General features: G+C 47.9%; 1 protein-coding gene across 1 annotated transcript in view; it reads left to right on the plus strand.

Annotated features, from left to right (window-relative positions):
• Window positions 1-25,737, plus strand: part of LOC147604367 (uncharacterized) — a 71,926-nt gene that overhangs the window by 23,030 nt on the left and 23,159 nt on the right. The window lies entirely within an intron of this gene.

Here is a 25,737-nt window from a genome sequence, read left to right on the forward strand (position 1 = left end):
TTTGGATATAACTTGTCCCGAGAACAACTTTCTAAGCAAAGAAAAGCATATGGAAGATATTTCTTCCTTATCTATGACAACACATCCGTGTTCCAGACAAGCCAATATAATCCCTTTCAGATTTCCAAATGATGGTCACTAACCAAATGCAAAGGTTGGTGACACAATCCTTGATATTGGAGATTCAAGACAGTTTGCTTATGGTTTCTCTAAAGGCAAATGAAGATTTAGTCTTTTCTTGGACAAAGCTCGAAGTTACCAATGATGTTAACAAAAGTTCTCAAGTTACAGATATGATTCTCATGCTTTTGGTAAAGATGAGACAAGTTGCAGATGCAGTTAATATTCAGTTTGGTATATGCAAGATTGTTATGGTCAACAATAATGCCATGACATGGGATCTAGCAAATAGAGCTTTGGATGTAGAAGCACTTCAATCATTTCTCTTCTTCCAGAGTCTCAACAACTACTACTGAGTCTTATTTTAAGTGGGAGGGAATGTCACGATTGTGACTAAGTTCTCTTAATCTCTCCTTAATTACTCCTTAATCTCTTATTAACTTAAAGGACACCTGTGAAGGGTCACACCCTTACACATGGGTCACTATCAAAGGACATGTCTATTCATTAAAAGGCACACCCCTAAGTCCAAAGGACATAACCGTTGACTCAAGAGCCAATCCCCTTCCCAGGGATGTCTCTCTTCACTTGTACCCTTTCGGCCTCTATTTAAGAAAGGCCCGTGTCTCAATGCAAACAACTCAATCTTTCTATCAGCATTTGTCTTATGTTTATTAATTAAGTCTTAATCATGTTAATAAAGCTATCAAAGCTTTACAGAGCACATCTATTTTGGTATAGTCTCAAGAAAGAGGTTTGTCCATACCAATGTTGCATTGCATAACATCTTTATGTGCTTGCCTGCAAATTGAATTTGCATGCTGTTTTCATGCTTGCTTGACCAATGTGTGATTCTGGGTAAGGGGACGCCCGCCTGTGAACCGTGCGTGTGAAACTTTCTGCCACATGGTTATGTGGCATGTGAGAGGTGGTAAGTATTGGTCATAATTGAGCCTTAGGATCTAGCACTAATTTACAAGTGAGCGTGTACACACTTTATTAAGTTTTGGGTGACCAAAACTCACTTATAATTTTGACCAGCACGCTGATGTCACGAGGTGGACAAAAATGTCCACTGCCCAGAATTTATCCAGTTTGTTCAAAGAGAGCAAGCAGCCATGATTCAATCCTAGCTTGGATCCCAACTCACTTTCCCTCTGTGCCTAACACCCAGGATCGACATCTCGTCGTCTCTCTCTTCTCCCCTCTCTCTAGAAGTAGGCACCCACTTCAAGAGACTTTATGGCTGTATTTTTCGCACTTTTTTCTTCCCTACACCATATCCAAGCTTGCTAGAGTGTTTTCCAAGCTTCAAGGGTGTTTCCAAGCCATGTTCACTCTCCTACATGCCCCCCCTCCCTTATTTGCTGTAATTTCTTGTCCTTTGGTTGGAAACCCTAATTTTAGCCTTCCTTTCTCAAGTTCAACCATAGGGGAAGCTTTCCCAAGGTTCCCTACCTGCCACTTGAAGACTTTTGTCGCGAAGGATCGTGACAGATTGAATATTTCAACACTCCGGATGCTTCCATCGTGAAGACTTCCGTTGACAGTGACTCTACTTGCAATTGGTAAGCTTTAATGCTCAATTATGGTAGGAGGGAGGAGCAAGACTCTATGTTCACATACTCCGTGTAGTGTCCTCTTGTCCTATGTGCTCTCTTACATATTATTTCTACCATGTGTGGGTGGAACAATAGAGAGCAGATTGTAGGGAACATGGGCACTTGAGAGAGTAGTGTGAGTTGATGTAACACGCGGAAGCTCTGGGTAGTCTTCTTTCAGCCCTAAACACTCTTGGAAACCTTCTGATGCAAAAACGCACCATCTGATGCAAAAACGCAAGTAGAGAGAGAGTAGAGAGAGAGAGAGAGAAGTGCTGGAAATTCAGTATAATCTATGGTACAAAAAGGTACATATCTTTGCAGCCCTTGGCTGCCTCCTTGAAAAAGGTGATAACACACCAAAACTGCCCTAGATTAGGAACTGCCCTAGACTAGGACTCCTAATGACTCATACCCCTAGTGGGTTGAATGAATAAACCATAGAGTAAGGGTGCCTTTATATAGGCCTTGGAGTATGTGGGAAACTGGCCGACTGGGTATTCTGGATGCGCCTGTTGCCAGCACCCTCTGTCCTGCAGCCGACAGCCCTCTGGTACTGCTGACGTCAGCCTCCATGCAGCCGACAGCCTTCTGATCCATGCTTTGCTCCAAGTCCTGCTCCATGTCCATCTTCTACTGGTTCATGGTCTTTATCTGCTTGCCCCTTCTGGATTTAGTCTTGAGAAGGTCCATGGCATTGCTTATGCACATGACAGTTGAAGATCTTCACTCACAACCAAATTGTTTGCAATATTGTTTGTGTATGGAAATCTGGTCAGAAATGCCCATGATAGTATGTACTTGATTCTCCCAAGATTAATATACACTATTTGAGGGAGGGGCGGCCATTCGGGGCCCGGGCTCATTGTACATCTCTTGTCAATTAAGCAAATTACATCTTGTATTGTGCTTGTTGTCCATTAAATCTTAGTGTACTCATTTGCGTTGTATTCAACCAAACATTTCACACTAACCGGTGGAATTACACCCTCCACGGAATGCAAGCGTTCAAGGATCTCAAGGTAGCTTTATTTGAGGTTCCTTGTTTAGCACTTGTCTCTTGGGATGATCCATTCCAGGTAATCCCTGAGGTGAGTAACATCACCATTAGAGCTATATTACAACAAAATGGTCATCTAGTAGCTCACATGTCTCGTAAGCTGATTTGTGCAGAAAGGAATTACTTGGTCTATGAAGTGCATATGTAAATACTTGTTTTGTTGCCTTGATGCTGTGAGACAACCTATGCCTCCCCTTATGGGCCCATAAAGGCCTCTAGGTCCTATCCACAGCCTATAGTGGCACCTACACCAAGTCGGCCAGCAACAAGATAGTCGGCCAGGCCCTTGTTGACTAGTCACACATGTGAAAAAGCGCATATAATGAGGTGTTTATTCCAGTTGTGGAGTAGCACAGCAGCAAGCTGACAGCCTACAAGAAACTAACTAGCAACGTTGACTTGATGTAATGTAATAGCTTCACCAAGTACAATGCTTTTATAGCCTTAAAAGCTCCTTTGTTTGACATCATAGATTATATCAAACAGGTAAATAATATCTAGATTAAGAGTGGATTCACAAACTCTTACTCTCTTACTCACATAAATGAGTCTTCACACACACTCACACACACACAAGAACAATAGCCTTTTTAGGGGCTATTCACACAGACACATAGGGTTACACACATTGAGATTGCGATGTTCCCAACAAACCTCCCCCTTTGGAGCGAAGGTGGAGTGACTCGAGAAGAACCTGTAGCATGATGATTTGGGCTCTATGACTACAATCACGTGATACGAAAGAACACAGTGATGCCAACACTTGAACTCTCATGTCAGGCCTGATAAAGAGCTTGACCATTGATGTGCTGACATCTGTTCAACTAAGAAAAACATCCAGGATCAATGTGGGAGCGGAGTCTTTTATAGAAAACAAGGCTTACAAAAAGAAAACACTCACAAGATTATTTATGAGATTTTGGGGGACATCTTGAGGAGAGAACCCTTGATGGAGCAACTGTAAGTTTTTTGAGTATTTAGGTAAAAATAAAAAATATGAAAGTAGTTAATTTTGTGAGTTATAGATACATAAACATGGAGGTGGGATTAAAAAGCCTAGTCGTAATCTTCCTGTGAGAGAAAGATTAGAAAAACTAGTGAAAGCTTTTTTTAATGCTGTAGTAGATGTTTCTAGCTTACCCGGGGTGTCTTCAGGTTCTTCATCTTCATCTTCAACCTTGAGAATTAAGTTGGCGTGGTTCCATTCTTACTCTTTAGCGAGATGCTTGAAGCATCTGTTCTCAGTATGACCCAGGTTTTTGCAAAAGGTGCTTTTGAAAGTTCCCTCTTTGTTTTTGTCCCTCTATACGTTTCTCCAAGTCAAGGCTAGTGGCACTGTGGTCTTGAAGTCACTTGTCCTTATCAATGAGGACTACCACCATGGTGTCAGCTCAAGCCTCACGGGACACTCGAAGTGTAGACAATACATCCTTGAACTTGCCTATCTCTTCTAGGCATCTTAGTGTTATGGGGTTGTACCTTTATTTTCTCCATGTGTAGCTGGTCGTGGAGTAGTCGGCCAATTCTAGGGGTTGCCGACTAGTTCCCAAGTCACTATATAAGGAGTCTTCTCATCGCTCACTTGATCAATCCATTCCCCTGCACATTGTTCAACACCTCTGCCGGCTATTGCCATTGTAAAGCTTGTTGCTATTATAAAAGGCGATATTGTCAAATGCTCTCCATCTTCTTTGCTCTCTCTCATTGTTGTTCTGTTTATGCTTCCGCCTGTGCATTCTCCAACATGGTATTCCTTGCTTAGGTTCAGGCTGCTCCACCATTCTGCAATCTGCCCGTCATCTTCCTCAACTGTACTGTGTGTTTTGCTTCCATAGCTTCTCTTGGCTGCAGTTCGGTGACAACTAGTGGCTGTGTTTCTGCATTCTGCTGTTTTTTCTGGTCCAGCCAGCCAGCCATCTGTTTGCTGTTGGCCAGCCTTCTTGGCTGCGTTTTCTTCTACAGAGGCAAGCTGTGAAGTTTGTGGCTGTGTTTTCTCCTCCAGCATGAGTTGATTGGTGAGTTTCTTGCATATAGTGTTGCCAGACAAGTGGCACTACTTTTTGTTCTTCCTCCACGAGTCCCTGGCCTTCCGGTTGGAGGTTTCCAGTGGTTCTTGGATTGTTTTGTTGCTGTCCAGTCTCTTTCTCTCTCTGGTTTGAGAGGGGGCTGATTGTTCCTTGTGCCTCGCTTTGTTGGAAAGCTTTCGAGAGGAGTCTTGGAGAGCTGAGATTTGTGTTCTTTGTTGCTGTGGATATACGAACAAGGATGACAAGTTCAAAGGACCCAACTATGCCCATTAAAAGCTGCAAATGCGGATCTGGTTCATCCACAAGGATTTGTGAAATATTGTTCAGGGTAGTGAGAAGGAGCCTGAGCATTCTCAAAACTCTAGGCGGTGGACTGAGGATCAAGAGGATGAATTCCTTGCAGAATTACAAGACTGGGAGAATCGGGATTCGAAGGCACATTTAGTGCTTGTGCGGACCATCACAGAGGTCTCACCGGCTGTGCAAACTCTCACTAGTACTCATGAGGTATGGTCTAAATTGGAGGATCTCTTTGCTCAAGATTCGTCGATGAGGGCAGTTACCTTGCAAGGGCAACTCTATGGTTTGTTATTCCCTGTAGGTAGTTCTATGCCCTTCCTCATGAAGGCCAAGGTTATCCATGACCAGTTATTACTGGCAATGGGTGCTGCTTTGTCCTTTGCTGAGCTGGTTGCACTTATCCTCACCAAGCTTCCCTTGGACTATGATGTGATTTCTCGATCTTTGAGGTGCCAAGTCACATCCACTCAGTCGGATTTTGATGATCTCAGCTCCCTGCTCTTGGAGGAAGAGTCCGTCCTCGTTTCTCAAGGTAAGATAAAGGTGTCTCTTAACAGTTCTGATCAGGCACTTTTTTTTTTCGAGAAAAGAACCTTTCATTAGTTATATAAAAAACGCCTGTAGGGCTACAAAAGACCCTCTCTTGCTCATAAGAAAACAGAGCAGAGATCCAAGCAAGGCAGCTAGGGAGACTCTCCCTAGGTGCAAAAAAGTACAAATATCAGTACAAAGAACTGAGGGGCTATATCATACAATAGGAGAGGGGAAAAGCCAAACAGGTGGCTTGTAGTGCAAGCAGGGGGAACCCGCGTGTAGGGTATAGAAGGGGCCGCTGCGCCAAGTGGTGTGAAAGGCCTGGCGCTGCAAGATCGCCTCATCCGAGTCGCCCCGGATGCGGTCATACTGTCCTCGCAGGGTGTGGATCAACTCCTGCCAAATCCCCCGAACAGTCTCTGCTGGTGGCTCCAGTCTCCCCTCAAAGGCCCTGAAACACCGGGCTCTCCAGGTGAACCAGATGGTGAGGCTGCTGAGGAGCTCCCTTCGTAGATCCCTCTCGTGTGTCCAGTCGACGGACGAGAAATCCGGTGAAGGAACAAGGTGAGGCTGGCCCCTAATGAATCTGATGGCTTGGCTATCCTGCTCCGTCTCATATCCCAGAGCAGGCCCTGACGAAGTCGACCAAGCAGCGGCACCCCACGTATACATGCCCTCTGGAGAGAGAGGGGGGCCAGAATGCGCAGCATCCGCAGCCAAATCTGCTGCGCCTGAGGACAGTCCCATAGGCAATGTCTCTTTGTCTCCAAAGGGTGGCGGCATCGGACATAGGCCGCCGGAAGACCACTGTAGACAACCCAGGTGCCAACTGCAGAGCCACTGGAAAGGCGAGATCCTGCGTGCCTGTCGACTAGCCCAGAGCCTGGTCCAAAAATCCTTCAGGAACTCCTGTGAGAGTCCCTGTAGCCGCCAATGCTTCGATGCAGCTGGAGAGACCATCCTCCTTGCCGTCAAAATATGTCTCCCCAACCGAACAGTGTACTGGAAAAAGGTGATCTTTGTGGCCTCGGGGGATGCATAAGGATCATGCCACTCGTACTCGCCAGGCTCCCACTGGAGCCGGGGGCCAAGGGGCGTGCTGCATATGCCCATATGCGCCAATCAGAGTCCACATCTGTAGGGTCTGGATCAATATGCCACTTCCGGGAAGCGGCGGCCACTACCCGTATCCTTTGAAAGATGCACTCTGCAACCAAAGGCTCCGCCTCCACTCTCTGAAGTCTGCCCTCATCCTGGATCTCATAGTAGAGGCATCTACCATCCTCAGTGCAAGCTCTGACAGCAATCAGGATCTCCAACTGTGTAAAGGCTCCCATCCACCGTGGGGCCACTGGCTCGAGAGGCGTGAACCACTCCTCTGTGAGCCTCCTGAATGTCATCCCTCATAATCAGCCCCCCTCTGAAGTGACTCAACCTCTCCACCTGGATCTCCTCTGGGAGACTGTAGAAGGCCTGCCAGTCTCCAAAACTACGTGCTGGGCTTGCCGCCAATGGTCCCCAGGCTAGACGAGGCCGAGAACCCAGCATATGACCCTGCTCTGTGCGTACCGCTGGGCTCCAAATGAGCGGCTGTCTGGCCTGCTCCTCATCACAAGAAGGAGGTCTCTGAGAGAGCCCCGGTCTCAGCAATTCCCAAGCTCGTAGGATGCTCAAGGCAAATTTGTCCTCCCATCCTCTACTCAGGCCTGTCCTCCTCATCTCTATGAAGATCCATCGTATCTCTGGTGCCCAAGTGCCCCCTGCTGGGGGAGCCCTAGCCTGCAGCCGCTTAAAAAGAAGCTCTTTCCAAGGCTCTGCGCTTGGAAGAAGCCCCCGAACAATAAGCTTCCCCAATAAGGCTCTACTCTGATCAACTGGATCTATAATGCCCAAGCCCCCCTGGGCCAGCGGAAGTGTAATAACTGCCCAAGAAACCTTAGCCCGGGCTGGCTGACCATCTCGTCCAGACCAAAGAAAGTTCCTGATCAACCTTTGTACCTGGCTGATGCAAGAGCTCGAGAAGATCCAGCAAGACGTGATGTACCACATGGTCTCTAAAAGCACCTGATTTGCCACCACCACCCTCCCAGCCAAGGATAGCCGAGCTGTACTCCAATACAAAAGCTTCTTCCGAATGCTCAGAAGAAGCGGGGCAATCTGCTGCTTAGGTGACAAATCTAGTCCAATCTGGCATCCCAAATACCGCATTGCTGTGCCAGGAGGAATCCATCTAAAACCTGGGTCTGGGCTCCATGCCGGAGTGGGAGCGCTACTGATCCAAAAGGCCACTGTCTTGCGCCAATTGATCAATGCTCCCGAAGTTGCACTAAAAACCTGAAGCGACTGCTCTGCCCGTGGATGATTGGACTCTTGGCCATGCAAAAACAAACCCGTGTCATCCGCAAACTCAGCATCAAGCTGGTCCTCCCCCCGGATTGGGAGTTGGAGTCCTCTCAAACCAACCTCCTCTGCCGTCAGATACATGCTCATAGCCTCAGCAAAGAAGAGAAAAAGAAACGGGGCGAGAGGACACCCCTGACGGACTGATCTGGTCAACTCAAAACTCGGCCCTTGTCCGCCTGCCATCAGCACTTGGCTATGAGTTGTGGAATGTAGAGCCGCCACTCCTTGAATCCAAACTGGCTCAAAGCCCAGGCGAAGCATAGTGCCCTCTAAGAAACCCCAATCGACTCTATCGTATGCCTTCTCAAAATTGACTCTATCGTATGCCTTCTCAAAATCGAGTAGCATCACGACCAGGTCCTCACCCAGAAATCTAGCTTGGGCCGTCGCCTCCTAGAAGGTGAAAATGTTGTCAAGGATACTGCGCTCCTTGACGAATCCTGTCTGGGTAGCATGAATCAACTCCCCCAGGAAGGGCTGGATCCTCAAACTCAAGGCCTTTGCTAAGACCTTGTAGACAGTATTGAGGATCGTAATAGGTCTCCAATGCCGAATATCATCTGATACTCCCTCCCCCTTGGGGATAAGAAAGATCAAGCCCTCTGAAAAGCTCTGTGGCATCACCCCAGTGTCCAAAACATACTGAAAGCCCCTGCGGAGGCCTGGCCCCAAAAGGTCCCAATAGCGCATAAAAAAGTCAGGTGTCAATCCGTCCTCCCCAGGGCAACTATGGCGCGGAAGGACCCTCAAGGCCTCAGCAAGCTCAACCTCTGAAAGAGGCTCACCCAGAACTGTGCGCATACGATTTGTGACCCTCCTTGGGCCCACACAGTCTGTCTGCAAGCATCCCGAGCCTCAGTGGCTGGCGCCGCTGAAAGCAGGTCTCTATAGAACTCAGTGGCAATGGCTCTGATCTCCCCAGGCTCAGTGGCTACCGATCCGTCTTGCCTCCTGAGCTGGCGAACTCCTGCTCGAGCATGGCGGGGTCCAGTAATCTCAAAAAACTCCCCAGTCACTCTATCACCAAGCTGCGTCCACTGAGAGGCCTGGCGACGATAGTAGAACTCATGTCTCTGCTCCTCTGCCTCTCTAACCTCCTGGCGTGCCTGGCTCAGTTGGGACGCCACCCACTCACATGTAGGCTGCTGCTCCTGAAGGCGCTGGAGCAAAGCAAGGCTACGTCTCAACCGATGCTCCCGCTCGCGAGTCTCTCCCAGCCGTGTCAAGGCTACAGCGTGCAAAAAAGAGCTGAGCTCGATGAGTCCCTGGGCACACTGGCCTACTGCATCCTGGTCAGAGCTCTGGCTATCATGCCATATGCTCTCAATGTCCTCAGAAAGACTAGGATTTGAAAGTACCCTCTCTGGGATCCTCAACTGCAAGCTGGTCTCCCGTGTCCTCTCCTCAAGAGTCAAAATAACTGGCGCATGGTCTGAAAAAGAGGTGCCAGCGAGAATGCCAACGGAGCCCCCACGCTCCCCTAACCTGTCGCCCACATAGAAGCGATCAGTCCGTGATAGATTAGTCCCTCCCTGTCGGCGATCCGACCGAGAAAAACTAAGACTGTCCTGAGAGCGGGAGAAAGCCTCATGTTGCCCTGCATCAGTGATTCTCAGTGTCTTGCAAAATCGCTCCCAAGCTGCAAGCTTCGTGCCGTGCACTGTAACATGACTGCCTCCCACCCTATCGGCCGGGTCCTCAAGCATGTTGAAGTCTCCCCTGACACACCAATGTGCGGTCTCTGGCAACGCATCCGTAACCTAGGTCCAAAACTCTGCTCTGGCACTAGCATGGTTGGGCGCATAGACATTGAGCACGCCAAAGAGCTCATCATGCATCCTCAGCATGACATACTGTGCTCTATCAGGCACAATGATCCCGCGATCCACAATGGCCTGCCGCCATACATCTGCAATGACCATACATACTCCTCCCTGCCCACCCAAGGGGCCAAACCCTGTAGACCAAAATGTGTCCCATCTACCAGGCATCACCGAACCATATCTCCGGATCCTGCTCTCACCCAAATGGTGCTCCTACATCATCAGAATATGAATACTGCCCCCAACCAGGCATCTCTGAAGCTCCTGCCTCAAGCAACCACGATAATGTACATAATGTGCGCCGCCAAGGCCCTGTACATTCCATGAGATGATCCTCATGGATGACCTGCTGAGGTGGAGGCTGTCTCAGCCGTACGGCGGGCCTTCGCAAGCGGCTTGGATGGAGAGAATAGTCCCCATCTGAGCGGCTACGAATCTGCCCACCCGGTGTGCTGCAAGAATCTCGGATCAGGCGCCAGTGGCTGTGTCCCATGGCGACTGCCTCTCGCTCAGACAGAGCAACCTCGTGTATGCATACATATCCAGGGTCGCGTGCTAGGTTGGCCACTATGCGAACCACCAAATGTCGAATCCCGGAGGCATCCACACTCCTTGTATCAAAGAAAAAATGAGCCAACTCCCATAGTCGGCCTATCACGTCTGTCACCTCTAGATCGCTCACATGGTGAGAAAACTCAACTGCCTGAGTCTTCAAAATGCTAAGAGCGAGATCTAGAGTCCACTCCCGGTCGCTAGGGCCACAGAGAGGGAATGAGAAGGCCACCGCTGAATCAAGTGCCTCCTCCCCTTGGGCCGGAGGTATCACTACATGAATGGGTGCTGGTTCATGGGGGCCCTCCGCTCCAAAAGCCGTGTGAAGGAGTAATCAAAAGCCTCTGAGCACTGTCTAGTGTCGAGACGACTCAGCCGACTGCGGATAGAGGATATCCGTGAAGCCCGAATCGGCATGGTAAGTCTCATCTGCGGTGCTCGAGCAAGGTCGGTGCTCAGTTTCACCGGACTGCAGGTGAGTGCTAGGGAACTGCCAGGGCCTCCCGGGGAGCTGAGGCGAGCGGAGGGGGAGGAGGGGAGGGAGAAGGGGGTGGAGAAGGAGCCGTTGCCAAAACCGGAGCGGGAGCGGGAGGAGGCGAAGGTGGAAGTGAGGCGGGAGGGGGGGACGGGGGAAGGGGGGGTGGGGGGGAAGGAGGGGGTGCTGGCATCTCCTGGTCCTCAGTCGGCGCTGGGGTCTTCTCCTGGAGGGGAGCAAAGCTGTTCCTCACGGGAAGGAGGGGGTGCTGGGATCTCCTGTTCCTCACGGGGGAGGGGGGGAAGGAGGGGGTGCTGGCATCTCCTGGTCCTCAGTCGGCGCTGGGGTCTCCTCCTGGAGGGGATGAAAGCTGTTTCTCACGGGAACCGAGTGATGCTGAGACTGTGGCTGCTGCTGCTGCATTGGTCTCTGGGCGTGCTGCTGTGGCTGTCTCCCTCTACGGCGCCCCTGTCTAGGTTGCCACTCCGAGGTCTTTGAGGGCTGAGCAGGTGTCCCGGAGGCTGCATGCTGAGATGCATGTGTGGGCGGGCCATCGGGGGCCTGCTGCTGTGGTGAAGGTCGGGGTCTCTTGCGAGGGCAGGCCTTGGCCATGTGGCCGACCTGCTTGCAGATAAAACACTGGTTCGGGAGCCCCGAAAACTCCACTCTCTGATCAATCCATCCCCCCCTCTATCCCAGGTAGCTGAATGACCTTCGGAAGGGAGGAGATGTCAAGAACCAAAACTCTGACCGAAGGTAGCCCAGCTGCTCTAGCCACCACTGAAGCTGCTGTGGGGCTAGTCTCAAGCACCGAGCCCACCAATGCTCCTAGCCTAGAAAGGAGTGGAAGGTACTCACGACGGAGTCCAGGGAAGCAAACTGTAACATGGAATAGGCGCTCTCCCTGCTCGGCCGCTGCTGGGTCAAAGCCATGTTGCCAAGGTTTGAAAAATGCCCGAGCACCCCTGATGTCAAGGGGACTCATGGCTAGGACCTGGGCCACGCTCTGGGCTGTCTCGAACTCAATTTGGTAGTGTCCACAGCCCAGTTAACTGAACGTCTAGGATCTTGCCCACATTTGCAAGAAGGCGGGCCTGGAGAAGATCCCGGATCTCCCCTTTGCTGGGGCGAGTGCCGACTATACGGTAGATGGTGGAATGTGCTTGGAGGCGTTCCACCTCTGCGGCGGCGAGGCTCGCTTCCTCTTCTGGCGAAAGAGAAAGCCCGATGGGGGTATCTCAGGGGCGGGCGAGGGGGCTGCGGAAGAGTCCCTCTGAGGTGGGGCGGGAGGAGCCTCCATGAGTGTTTGAAGCTATGTCGAAGGTGGAGCGAATGCGGAGAGTCCTGCAAGAACTGAGCTGCACAAAAGGCGGAGAGGAAAAGGCGGAAGGCAGAGAAAAAAAACCCAGGGGACGGAAAAAAGCAGAAAGAAGGGGAGGGGGGGGATAAGGCGGCGGCGAAAAAAAAACAGGGGGGGAGGAAGCAACACGAAAGGGGGTGGGGGGGCAGAAGGGCGGAGGCTGGCGGAGGGGCGCGGGGCGCTGAAGAAGGGAGGGGGGCGCAAAGGAGAGGAGCAGGGGGCGGCGGGCGCTACAGTGCTGGGGCGGGGGGCGCAAGAAGACCAGGCGGGGGGGGGGGGGGGGAGCATACGCGAGGGCGGCAAAAACACAGGGCAGGCGGGGGGAACAGACGCGAGGGATGGAAGGGGGGAGGCATAGTTTCCACGAGTTTCGGAAATGGGGGTGCGGAGCACGGCGGGAAACGGAGTTTCGGAGTTTCGGCCTTCGGGAAGAAACGGGGAAACGGAGTTTCGGTTTTAGGGTTTAATACATACATATATAATTAATAAAAACATTACAAAAGCTTGAAAAATACATCTTTGCTTAAGTTCAATGTCAAAGACTCAAATGATAGATCAAAATTTAGAAATGACAACTGTAGGCTCAAGCCTCAAAAGAGTCAATACAAAACAAGATCCATCATCCATCATCCGTCATCCATAATCCATAATCCATATGTATAGACTATAGTAAATACAAAACATGATCAAAAAATATCCATGTGGCTGGCAGGCTGGCAGCAGCTGCTGGCATGACAAAATCCTAGAGCTAAGTGCTCCAAAAATCACTCATCAAGATCATCCATGGAGGAGTCATCCTCCGACTCATGAGAGTTAGGCTCAGATGAAGAAATGGTAGGATCGTGGTCCTCTGCCTCTGCTGAAGTGGAAGCGATGGATCCCCCCCTCTGCCTCTGAGAATGGGTGGTGCAGCGGGTGTTGTGGCTCGGCACTATCAGCTCCTCATAAAGCAAGGTGTACATATCACGCTCATTCCGTGGGATCTTTGGGATGAACCTCTCCCTCATGATGTCGATCTTATCCACATTCACCTGCGAAGGCCCCGGATGTCGGGCATTCCTCTCAAGGAGCTGGAGGTTGCAATGACAAAGCACCAACCGCTCTAGCTGAGCGCTACTCAGCCTATTCCTCTTCTTTGTATGGAAGAGGGCCCAAGTGCTCCAATTCCTCTCACATGGACCCGAACTGCAATCCTGTGAGAGCACTCGAATGGCGATGCGTTTCTGTTATTGAAATGCACATACAATTAGAAATTAGAACTAAGTGGAAACAAGAAAGATGCACATTGTACAGTGTACTATGTAAACTGTAGTTAAGGGTAGTGAATTACCAGCGTGGGAGCACAATTTCCATACTTCTCCCACCATGAGACAGGCTGTAGCTGAGTCTCTCGAAGCTTTGCAGTCTCTCGACCAAAGCTCCCTGTCTGGTTGCGAAAGGCCAAGAGATCATCCTCTATACATTTCAGCATGTGCACATTACCAGATGTCAAGTTCCTCATGTATGTCATGAAGCCTTCTTCTAGCTCCTCGTCCTCGTATTGCTCCTCATCTCGCCACAAAGGATGCAATACATGTGCTACTGCATGAATCGGCCTGTGAAACCAATCCCATCGCCGATTCCACACAGCCTTGATTTCATCAACCCTTTAGAGATCAAACCATAAGATAAAAAAGGACAAAAAACAAGAGTCAAGAGTCGAGACCAATGTAAAGACTCAAGAGTAAAATAAAGATAAGAAGTAAAGCAAGGGTAGCCATGACTGAGGAGACTTACTGCTCTGCTCTCAAGTACTCTTGCTTGTTGAGAGCCTCCCCAATCTTGTCCATGTACTCGTATAAAAGGCCTAGAGTACTGCCCTCCATGTCTGTAATGCGTAACGGTAGATGGGGTTGAGAGTTTTGATCAACCCCTCAACCTCTACCCACCACTCCTCTCTCATGACATCACGCACAAAAGCTCTTGCCTTGGGGCTCTCTCTCTCATCCCACTCTAGCCATTCATTTGAGTAGACAGTGCGTACCAACTCTCTGCGGACTCGCAGGAGTCTCTCAAGCACAATGAACATGTATGCAAATCTGGTGGCTGCAGGTTGCAATAGCTCAAGAGTGCTGTAGGCCCGATACATGCTCAAGACTTTTGGCCTCTTCTTCACAAACTTCACCATGCTTCGTGCGGTGCAAAAGATGGCTTCAACCCATTGTATTTGACCAATGTCCTCAATCAATAAGTCGAGGCTATGTGATGCACAAGGGGTCCACACAATGGCTGGAAATTCGTCCTCTAGCATAGAGCCCATAGACTTACAATTACTTCCATTATCTGTCACCACCTGCACAACATTCTTAGGCCCAACTTGCACTATAGCCTCCCTTATATGTGTCCAAATAAATGCACCTGTAACTGTGAGACCTGGGAGGGAGGCATCAATGGCTTTCAAAAACATAGTGCCTTTGCAGCATGACACCAAAACATTGTATACATTTCTCCTGCGTACATCTGACCACCCATCACACAATATAGTGCAGCCATACTTTTTCCATGTTTCCTTCAAGGGCTCTAGCTGCACTTCTATGCATGATTTTTCCCGCTTTAGCTCTTGTGTCCGCAGAGCCTCAGATGTAGGGCCATCCCACTCGCATCCAATGCGGATGATGGCCCTCATGGTCTTCCTCCATTGATTTGTCTTGGCCACATGAAAGGGAATGGCACACCGTATGAACATCCGGGTGAGCTCCCTAGTTGCCTCTGCAATTGCTTGCTTTTGAAATCCTGCTTGGATGCTAGCCCTTTGTACAGTATTTATTGGAGGGGTGTCTTGTGAATGTGATACATCACCTGGCAAAGGAGTCCTCCTTGCATGCACACCCGACACTGAGGTAGAGGAGAAATCTGATCCTGTGTCTCTGCCTCTGGCCCTCTTTGCTGCTGCTGCTTGACTTGAACCAGCTTCATGCTCTTGACCACCCATTGCTGTAGATACTTCCTCTTCGGGAATGGCAAAACGCTTTCGCCTTCACATTTCAAGGCTTTTCCGAACATCTAGAGGAACAGAGGGGCATGGCCCTACATCTTTGTTTGGAACATGAGCAAGATGGTCCTTCACACGGGTGACACTCCCCGTTTTGACCAACCCACAATATTTACATCTCCATTTCCTGGAGCCACCAGATCCCCCCACTTGCTCCACATGCTGCCAAAGAGGATCCGGAGTCCGAGCCATGTTACTTAACTTACTTGTGCGGTTCGAGGTCGGAAGACTCGGAGAGATTCGAGAAGTGGAGGCTGTTTTTCTGGTCCTGCAGGCTGCGAGCAAGGTGTGACTCCTTCTTGCTTGGTAGAGCTTAGATGGCAAAGGTGGAGGCCCCAAGTAGAGAGGTAGAGGGCGTGGTAGAGGGCTGATGTGGAGGTAGAGGAGTAGAGGGCAAGGTAGATGGCTAGAGCAGCTCCAAACAGGCGGCGGAAAGAAGGCGCAAAATGCCGGCGAAGAGAGCACGCGGGTTTCTAAACCCTGGAGAAAATAAAACTTGGAAACGCCGTTTCCGTTTTTGGAAACGTTCCGAAACGTTTCCACGTTTCGGTGGTCCAGAAATGCCGTTTTTGGAAACTATGGGGGGAGGGCGTGCAGGCTACAGCGCAAGCAGGGGGGAGAGCCGAAGCTTCAGCGAGCTAGTATAGGCTAGGTTGATTCTGATCAGGCACTTACTTCAGTTGCTGCTTCTCTTGTGGGAAGAGAGGACATCTGTCCAAGTTTGTTTGTCCAAGAAGAAGGACCAAACCAAGGGCAACAAGTCTTCATTTCAAAAAAAGAGCAAAGACATGACACACGACAGTGATACAGTTTCTAGTAACACATCTAAGGCTTCCTGGTGATGCTCCCATGATGCACATGTTGTGGAAGGGCGCTTTCGGCTCATGAGGACCTAGATGGTGTACTTCTCTAGTATACATGCAGTTTCTCCCATGTGCTTCCAGCCAGAGGAGGCTTGTGGGTGAGAGAGGAGGCTGTTTATAGCTCCATTTACTGGTGCGTGGGGACCGTGATTCGGAGTTCCAAGCATTAGACATCTGGCAAGACATGATTATCTTTTGCGTAGCAGAGATTATGAACTGGATCTGTTCCGAGTTCATTGTTCGAGGCTTTTGGGACGTGATGTGTTTTCCGTACACTGTTGGGGATTATGGGCGAAGTGTGTCCAGCAGCTCATCATCTATTCTTATAGTTCACTGCATACTTGTGTGGGAATTCATAGCCAAGCGATGATCCTTGCTATTCGTGGTGGCATTTTGTTTCGAGAAACAGGTTGGTGGGTGCTCTCTTCGAGGTGATTCGAGTATTCGCGGTGCTGGAGGGTCCATGGTTGCATCTTCATCAACTTATCTTCTTCAGACTCTTGCACACTATGAGCTGCAGAGGGGGTGTTAAGACTTAATGCATCTCAGTGTTATGGGGTTGTGTCTTTATTTTGGGTATTTTATATATTTTCTCCATGTGTAGCTGGTCATGGAGCAGTCGGCCAGTTCTAGGGACTGCCGACTAGTTCCCAAGTCACTATATAAGGAGTCTTTCCATTGCGCACTTGATCAATCCATTCCCGTGCACATTGTTCAACACCTCTGTTGGCTATTGCCAATGTAAAGCTTGTTGCTATTATAAAATATGATCTTGTCAAAACTCTCTCCATCTTCTTTGTTCTCTCTCATTGTTGTTCTGTTTATGCTTACGCCTGTGCATTCTCCAACATAGAAAAGAGAACTGTCTTTTGATCATCCTCATCAAATTTTGCATTTAATGCTGTGAGTTGTTGCAGAAGTGATCTTATTATGGTGGGATGCTCTTGGAGAGTGTGATGTTCTTTCATTTTTAAAGTATAGTACTTGTGCTTGAGAAAGACGTTAGTTATTTATCTTGTTTTTAAACAAATTCTCAAGCTTATCCCATACCTCTGTTGCAGATTTATCAAAGTTGAGGTGGTGTATGAGATTGTCGGTGAGACCGAGACCAATATGTTTCAAAACTCTTATCATTTCGGTTGCTCCATGCTTTCACCTTGGGAGATGTGGCTGTTCTGTGACATAGCAGAAGCCTTGATGCCTTAATCACAGCCCTTAAGCACAATGTACAAACATTAACACACAACGTATGAGAGAGAGAGAGGGAGAGAGAGAGAGAGAGAGAGAGAGAGAGAGATTGGTTTTTAGTATATGTATTATGTACCTGGAAAAGGTTATATGCTTGGCCATTGGACTTTCCAAAAGGGCTAGTGACTACTCATATGACCAATCTTCAAAAGGGAGAAAGATGATTTATGAGCTAATGCACCACTTCCTTATATATGATGCATGGATGCTAGTTGGCCAGTTCCAGGGGTTGTCAGCTAGCTTCTATGTCCTCTGACATGAATTATGTGACATAAAATGCCAAACTCTTTACCATAAATACTGATAAATGCTGTCGACCCTAGCTGATGCTGTCGACTGGCGGCATCTACTGTTGCCCATTGATAGATATATGCTGAAATCTGCTGCCGTCAGGATGGTAACTTGATGATGATGCATGTATGCACCTAATGCTTCTGCCTAATGAGGGATGTGATCAGGGATCAGACATGGCACTGCCTTGTGCACGTGACATCCCCTCCTGCTGAGCTTGATGTTGGAATTCAAGTTTTTCTATCTTTGACTTTGGATGATTGTCATCATCCCTTGACTGCTATGGGATTCTAACTTTGTCATACTTCTTCCCTGGCACGTTAAATGAATCTCTTGTTTAGCCTCTAATTCCACTCCATGACTGTGCATTTGTTCCAATGCTGTCCCCTTGCATGCATACCCTTGTCCTTGAGTGCATTGACTTATGATTGATGATTGAGGTTGATCAAGGCACCTTACTGAGGCTGCTGCTTCCGCCTTTGAGGACCTAACTTCCATGGGCTAAATGCTAAGGATTCACCTAATGTATGCACCTTCCTGATGTTTCTTAACTGGTTGTGTTTACCTTGCTTGGACCTGTACACCCCTTATGACAATGCCCTTGGAGTGGATGTTGGTCCTCCTGCGCGATGAAGGTAGGGTGGGTGTGGCTACTAGTCAAGGCATGACTACTAGTCCGAGTATCGAAACTTTGCATATTCTGATGTGAAGCTAGTCCGAGTATGGGAACTTTACATATTGTGATGTGAAGCTGTGGGACCTGCAATGTTTGGTGATGTGGTTGCACGTGATGCTCTGATACCAATGTGACATAGGGTAAGCCTTTATGTCTTAATCAAAGCCCTTAAGCACCCTTTAGGAACACTAACACAAAACACATGAGAGAGAGAGAGAGAGAGAGGGGTTTTCGAGTATAAGGTATTATGTACATAGAAAAGGGTTATATTTATGCTTGGCCAAAGGCCTTCCCAAAAGGGCTATTGACTACTTATATGACCAATCTCCAAAAGGGAGAAAAATGATTTATGAGCTAATGCACTACTTCCTTATATATGATGCATGGATGCTGGTTAGCCAGTCCAAGGGGTTGATGGCCATAGGCCTTTCCAAAAGGGCTATTGACTACTTATATGACCAATCTCCAAAAGGGAGAAAAATGATTTATGAGCTAATGCACTACTTCCTTATATATGATGCATGGATGCTGGTCAGCCAGTCCAAGGGGCTGTCGGCCAGCTTCTGTGTCCTCTTACATGAAATGTGTGACATAAAATACCAAACTCTTCACCATAAATACTGATAAATGCTGTTGAACCCTGGTTGGCATCTACTGCTGCCGACTAACAGGTACATGCTGAAATCTGTCCTGAGAGGATGCTAACTTGATGATGATGAATGTATGCACCTAATACTGTTGCGTAATGAGGGATATGATAAGGGATTATATGCTTTTGCACGTGACATCCCCTTCTGCTTATTAATGCAAAACCCATAAGAGAAGAGAGAGATAGACATGTTTTCCAGTATAATGTATTATGTACAAGGAAAAGGTTACATGTATGCTTGGCCATTGGCCTTCCCAAAAGGGCTACTGACTACTTATATGACCAATCTCCAAAAGGGAGAAAGATGATTTATGAGCTAATGCACTACGTCCTTATATATGATGCATGGATGCTGGTCGGCCAGATCTAGGGGCTGTTGGCCAGCTTCTCCGTCCTTTGACATGGAATTTGACATAAAATGCCAAACTCTTCACCATAAATATTGATAAATGCTATCGACCCTGGCTGATGCTGCTGACTAGCATCTATTGCTGTCGACTAACAGATATATGCTGAAATCTGCTGTGGCGACAAGATGCTAACTTGATGATGATGCATACATGCACCTAATAGCGATGCCTAATGAGGGATATGATCAGGGATGAGACATGGCACTACGACGTGTTCCCTTTGGTTTTTTCTCAGTACCTTTGACAATGCTCCAAATCTCACCCCTCATTAGGAGTAACCTTATCTTAGTCTGCCAAGCTGGGAAGTTGTTCCCACTAAATCTTTCTAGGGCTAGGTTTAGGTCATAGTTGTTAGGTACAAAAAGTTCGATTCGGTACGGTATGTTCAAATACGATCTCGGAACGCACCGCTAAATTTTGAAAATAAAAAATACGGTGGAGGTATGGTCCATTTAAAAAATAAAAAATACGGTGGAGGTATGGTCCATTTAAAAAATACTTAAAAATAAAAAAACACGGTGGAGGAAGAGGGAGATGATCGAGAGAGTCTAGAGGGGAGAGAGGCTTGAGCCTTAAGGAGAGCTCAAGGGAGAGGATAGACTTGACCAATGAGCACTTGTGAGGGGAGGGTTGAGCAATGAGCACTTGTGAGCATGGGGTTAGGGGAGGGGATATTATATAGATAATAGAATGAGGCTTAAGCAAAGGCTAAAGCCTAAAACAGTCCCAAAAACGTCCAAGAAACGGCTCCCCAAATGGTCAAAAACGGCGCCCAAAACGGTCAAAAAATGGCGAAAAAATGGTTGATAAACAGCCCCCAAAAAAAGTTCAAAAAAGGGGCAAAAAATGGTCGAATCCTGGTCGGTCGTACCGCCACCTGTACGGAACTGTACTGTACGTATCGGCCGCTCCGAATCGTACCTCTTGGGCTGTGCGCGAACCGGGTGCCACTATGGGCTAGGTTTCCTCTGTTTGGCTCCATCATTCTTTATTAAAAAGAAAACCCTAAATTTTGTGTATGCAGGGACTTCAAATTTGCTGATTTCTACAAACCTAATTTTTTGTTGAGGCAGCATCTTGAATTAGATGATTTACACCATATATTTGAAATTCCCAAATTTTATTGACGTAGTATTGTGTAGGTGCTGATAGCGGGAGGGTGTTCCAGCAGCGAGCGCCACTGTCGGTGAAGCTAGGCCGGGGACCAAGGGCATGGCAAAGGGAAAACTGATGAGTGAAGATTGATGCAGGCACGAACGACCACCACACACAGGGCGGTAGGTCAGTGCTGAGTAGTTTGAAGGCCCTGGTACTAGGCAACAACAACAAGTAGAAAGGGGGGCACCTACCTCAATAGTTCGTAGTAGTGCTTGCAGTGTCAATCTTGGTTGGCAAAGCGTGTGTAGTCGACGGTGGCGCGCACAGGTGGTTGGTGGCAAGCAACATCAATGATTGGTGATAGAAGTGGCACTGGGCGCTGATAGTAGCTTGCATGTGTTGGCTGGCTTATGAGCTGTAGCTTTTACAGGGGTACATGGGGGAATCGGGAGAAGCTATCACAGCTAACATTGTCGTGTATCATGGCGACATCACATAAAGGGGATAGGTGGGTTGGCAATAGCAGGAGAGTAGATTGCTCTGATACCATTTAATGGAATAGGGTTAGACAAGTGAGCTAGGGTGGTTGAAAGAGAGCCATGGTGGTGATAGAGAGAGAAAGAGACATTACATAGGAGAGAGATGTGGTGCACGACTCAATGAGATTGATTGATGTAATGTAATAGCTTCACCAAAGTACAATGCTTTTATAGCCTTAGAGACTTCTTTGAGTGATATCATAGATTATGTCAAATGGATATATAATATCTAGATACTATTCCACCAGTGCGCACGTTCGCACACTTTTACTCACATAAGTGAGTCTTCACACACACACACAAGAACAATAGCCTTTTTAGGGGTTGTTCACACACAGACACACAGGGGTACACACACTGAGACACTGATATTTCCAACATTAGCCAACATGAGGCTTGATTCATCTGATTATTCGCAAGTCGCTGAAGCACCCCAAGGGCGAGGACAGCCAAAGGAAAGGCTAATGCAAGGTGACATTGAAGGTCAAGAACGAGCATCTTTCGGGTGTAGTTTGTAGCCAAGGAAGGTCTCCAAGAATTGGGTTTATTCTCATCATTCTTAATAAAGCAAATACACCATACGTGGTGGGGGGCCCTTTAGAGGGTATTTGGGACCCTATCTTGTGAACTCTCTCTCTCTCTCTCTCTCTCGCTCTCTCTCTCTCTCTCTCTCTCTCTATCGGCCCCCCACACACCTATCACCTGCTTGGACACATGGCACTCCTATGAACGCTTCCTCTATCATATCCCCTACCCCTACCACTAGATCCCCGCCCCACCACCTCCATCTTCTTCACAAAGGGCATGGTCCTCAAGGCCATTTGTAGACTACGTAATGGGCAAGCCCAAGATCATGAGAGACTCACTGCCGAGTACATCTCGCATGCCGATGATACCCTGTTGTCCCTGCTAGCCTACATGTTCAATAGAGCTCTTTGTGAAGGTTTTCCACCCTCTTGGTCCACCAACACCATCACCCCCATCCTCAAAGCCGGAGATCCACTTGATCCTAATAATTACAGGATGATCATGATTGGCCACACATTGGCCAAACTCTATGGATCGGTGCTAGAGGGGGAGCTTAGTTCATTTGGAGAGAATCAGGGATGCAGAGCCTCAAGACAGGCAGGCTTTCGGAGGAGCTACTCTACCATAGTCACAAGAAACATTTCGAGGTTTTTTTCGTTTCGAGGTTTTTGGGGTTTTGTTTCGAAAGGTTTCGTCCCTCGGCTAAGAAACCGCAAGGTTTCGAAAAATTAGTAATTTCATAAAGTATTAAATACTTAAAAAACCTATAGTAGCCATCTAAAAACATAGTGTAATGATGAAAAAATGGTCTCTTCTCACACATCTGGAGGAACCATCCTTCTTTTGGTGAGGCATTATGGCAATTTTGCTTGATTAGATGCCACAAGTGGTTCAATCAAGGACTCTTAAGAAATTGAAGAAGAGAAGGTAGAAATTGGAAAGAAGAGAGGAGAAGAAGAGAAAAGAAAAAGAAGAGCAAGGGAGAAGAAGAGGAGAGAAGAAGAGAAAGGAAGAAGAGGAGAATGAAGGAAGGAGTAGAGGTGAAAGAAGTAGTAGAAGATGGAAAAGGGAAGGAGGGAGGCAAGAGAAGAAGAGGGAAGGAAGGTGATGAGGAGGATATGGAAGAAAATCAAAAATAAAAAAATCCTAGAAAAATCAGGGGAAAAAAAACAAAACTTGAAATTTGGTCGAAATTGCCGTACTCGAGAGGTTTCGAGGTTTTTAAAAACCGTTTCAAAGTTTCGAGGTTTCGAGGTTTCGAAAGCTAGAAACAGGTTTTTTTGTTACTATGTACTCTACCCTTGACCACATCTTCACCCTCTGTGCCATCATCGAGGAGGGTAGAGCACATCAGAGGATTTATTGTTGCTTGCGGATTTCCCCAAAGCTTTTGATACTGTACCCTGAGCCTGCCGCCTCCATCGTCTACAGGAAATAGGAGTCCCATTTGACATGGTTTGGAGCATCATCACTCTCTATGAGTCCGTCACCGGACAAGTGAGAGCTCCAGGAGGTACATCATAGGAGATTTCCAAATAGAGCTGCCCTCTATCACCCACTCTTTTTGGCCTCTACATTGATGAGATCTCGAGCTTCATTGACGGATTAGGCGGGGCTGGTCCCACATTGGCAGGCATATTGATCCCCATACTACTTTATGCAGATGACATCGTCCTCCTCTCAGATTCAGGCGAAGGGCTTCAGAGACAGTTGGATGCCTTACAGGACTTCTGCACTCAACCGGACCTCTTTGTTAACCTTGTCTTCAATACTTCTCGCCCCTTCACATCCAGATTGAGCTTCACATATAGAGGGGATCCTGTGAAGATCGTCTCATCCTATGTCTACCTCGGTGTGACTTTCAATGGCCTACGCTTCACCATACTTCCTGCAGCACATGCCAGAGTGACACAGGAATGTGTAGCCTTGAGCTTACTTGAGTAGCAATGCTTCGAGGCACATTCCAGGAGCCGAGGACGAAGGGTTGGCTTTTTGATACCCTCGTCACACTAGCCTTGATGCATGGAGCGGCCTTCTGGGGCCACATTTATCCGATGAGGATTGGCAGCGAGTTGAGGGGCCCTAAGTCATGTTGTTCTCCCGTATTATCTGCAGCAAACCATCAGTCCCACACCCGATTTTCCAGGCAGAGTTTGCTGTAGCCCCGATGGTTGTGGATGCACTCTTCCAAACAGTCACATACCTCCATTGCATCACTCACATGGATCCCCACAGTTACCCGAGGCTTGCCCTTGAGTCCTCGAGACAACTAGCACTTGAGGGCCACTTTGGAGTATAGTATGCATTAGTTTCCACTTGGTTTTGAGTATCTGGGCTCCGCATGGACCGCCTACCACCCCTTCAGTATAGTTTGGATTGCCCTTTTCTCTAGCTCTCTCACGGGGATACCAACTGGGTTATCCAGTGAGATCCTCAGCCTCTACACCCATTGCACGAGAGATCACTTCCTCATGCTCACTAAGGATGGATCCATTCAGCAGTCGGGCTACCTGAGTGTTCACATGTCCCAAGCCATGCGGATTGCGATTGGCCAGATACGGGTTTCATTCCACCACCTCGGAGTGGAGACAGGTAGAGCTGAGCGCATCTTCAAAACCGGGAAGCTCATACGGAGACCTTGAGAGGAGAGGATCTAAGGATTATGCCACACAAAGGTTGAGACAAAGGAGCATTACATATGCCGCTGCCCAGTATACTATGAGATCCGCAGGAGGTTTCATAGTCTGTTTCGTGAGGGATTTGGTCCACTCTCCAAGATTATTGACTTCCAAGACTAGCGTTGCCTAGGCCTCTTCTTGCTTGAGCTGTGTAGACACAGGGACACTTTCTTGAGAGAGCTTCGGCCCCAGCCACCTTGCCCCCTCCCTCGCCAACCAGCCATCACCAGTTTCTTCCGGACCTAGGAGATGGAGGACATCGATACAGTGGATCTTGTGGACCCACCTCAATTTGTTTCGGACCTACCTCGCTGGAGAGGAGATACCTCGGACTGGGCCTTTGCACTCTAGTGTGCCGGATGTAGTTGGTCCCCCGAACATCGACCTGATATTTTGGAGAGTTATATACCATCTACGGGGAGCTAATACTACTCTCATGTTTCTATGTTCCTAGTATTCCATGATGAGTTTCCATGGATAGTTTTATATCACCCCTAGTGAGATAGATATGTTTGTGTTTTGTTTCTGTTTTATTTTCCATTCCATAATGAGATATGCCATGGACATTATTGTATCACTTTGGTCTCACAGGCCCATTGAGTCTTTAGTAGACGCTTAATCTCTCTCTCACTTTGGTCTCACAGGCCCATTGAGTCTTTAGTAGACGCTTAATCTCTCTCTCTCTCTCTCTCTCTCTCTCTCTCTCTCTCTCGTACTCTAATCTTGATTACATTGTGCTATCGTCAAGTACCAAGGTGTTGAATATTCATTATCACAGTATAATCTTGTTTGTAAGCTTCTGCATATTACACACACACACTCAACCCGTTGTATAAAAGTGCCCGTGGAGTTATTGCATCTTCACATGTATAAGTATATGCCTTTATCAAAGCTCTTAAGCATGTGTTCAGGTACTTACAGGGCACCTAGTCTCTTGGTTCGTTCTATGCTAGGGGGGTGATTTTCAGCTCCATGCTTATAGTAATTTGGATTGGGCTAGTGATTATGACACAAGGCACTCCACAAGTGGGAATTACTTTTTTCTTGGGAGCTCATGCATATCATGGTTAAGCAAAAAGAAACCTATCATGGCTACATCTTCATGTGAAGTTGAGTATAGGGTAGCTTTCACTACTACAGTTCAATGTGTATAGCTAAGGAGATTGATGGCAGATCTTTGTTTGTCAACATATACCCCTTCCATTTTCACTGATAGTTAGAGTGCTATAGCTATAGCACGGAATCGAGTCTTCCATGCTTGCACCAAGCACATAGAGATACATTATCTCTATGTCAGAGAGAGTCTACATGCACGGGAGATCAATTTGGTTTATTGTTCTATACATGAGAACATTGTAGATCTGTTTACTAAGGCATTGCCGAGAGAGAAGTTTTAAGGTTTCTGCAAAGATCTGAGCTTACTCCCATTTGGAGAGTGATTTGCTACCTTGTACAAATTCCTACTATCACT

This window comes from Cibotium barometz, chromosome 62, assembly GCF_041138505.1.
Source record: "Cibotium barometz isolate CiBa-2024 chromosome 62, ASM4113850v1, whole genome shotgun sequence".
Taxonomy (NCBI): Eukaryota; Viridiplantae; Streptophyta; class Polypodiopsida; order Cyatheales; family Cibotiaceae; genus Cibotium; species Cibotium barometz.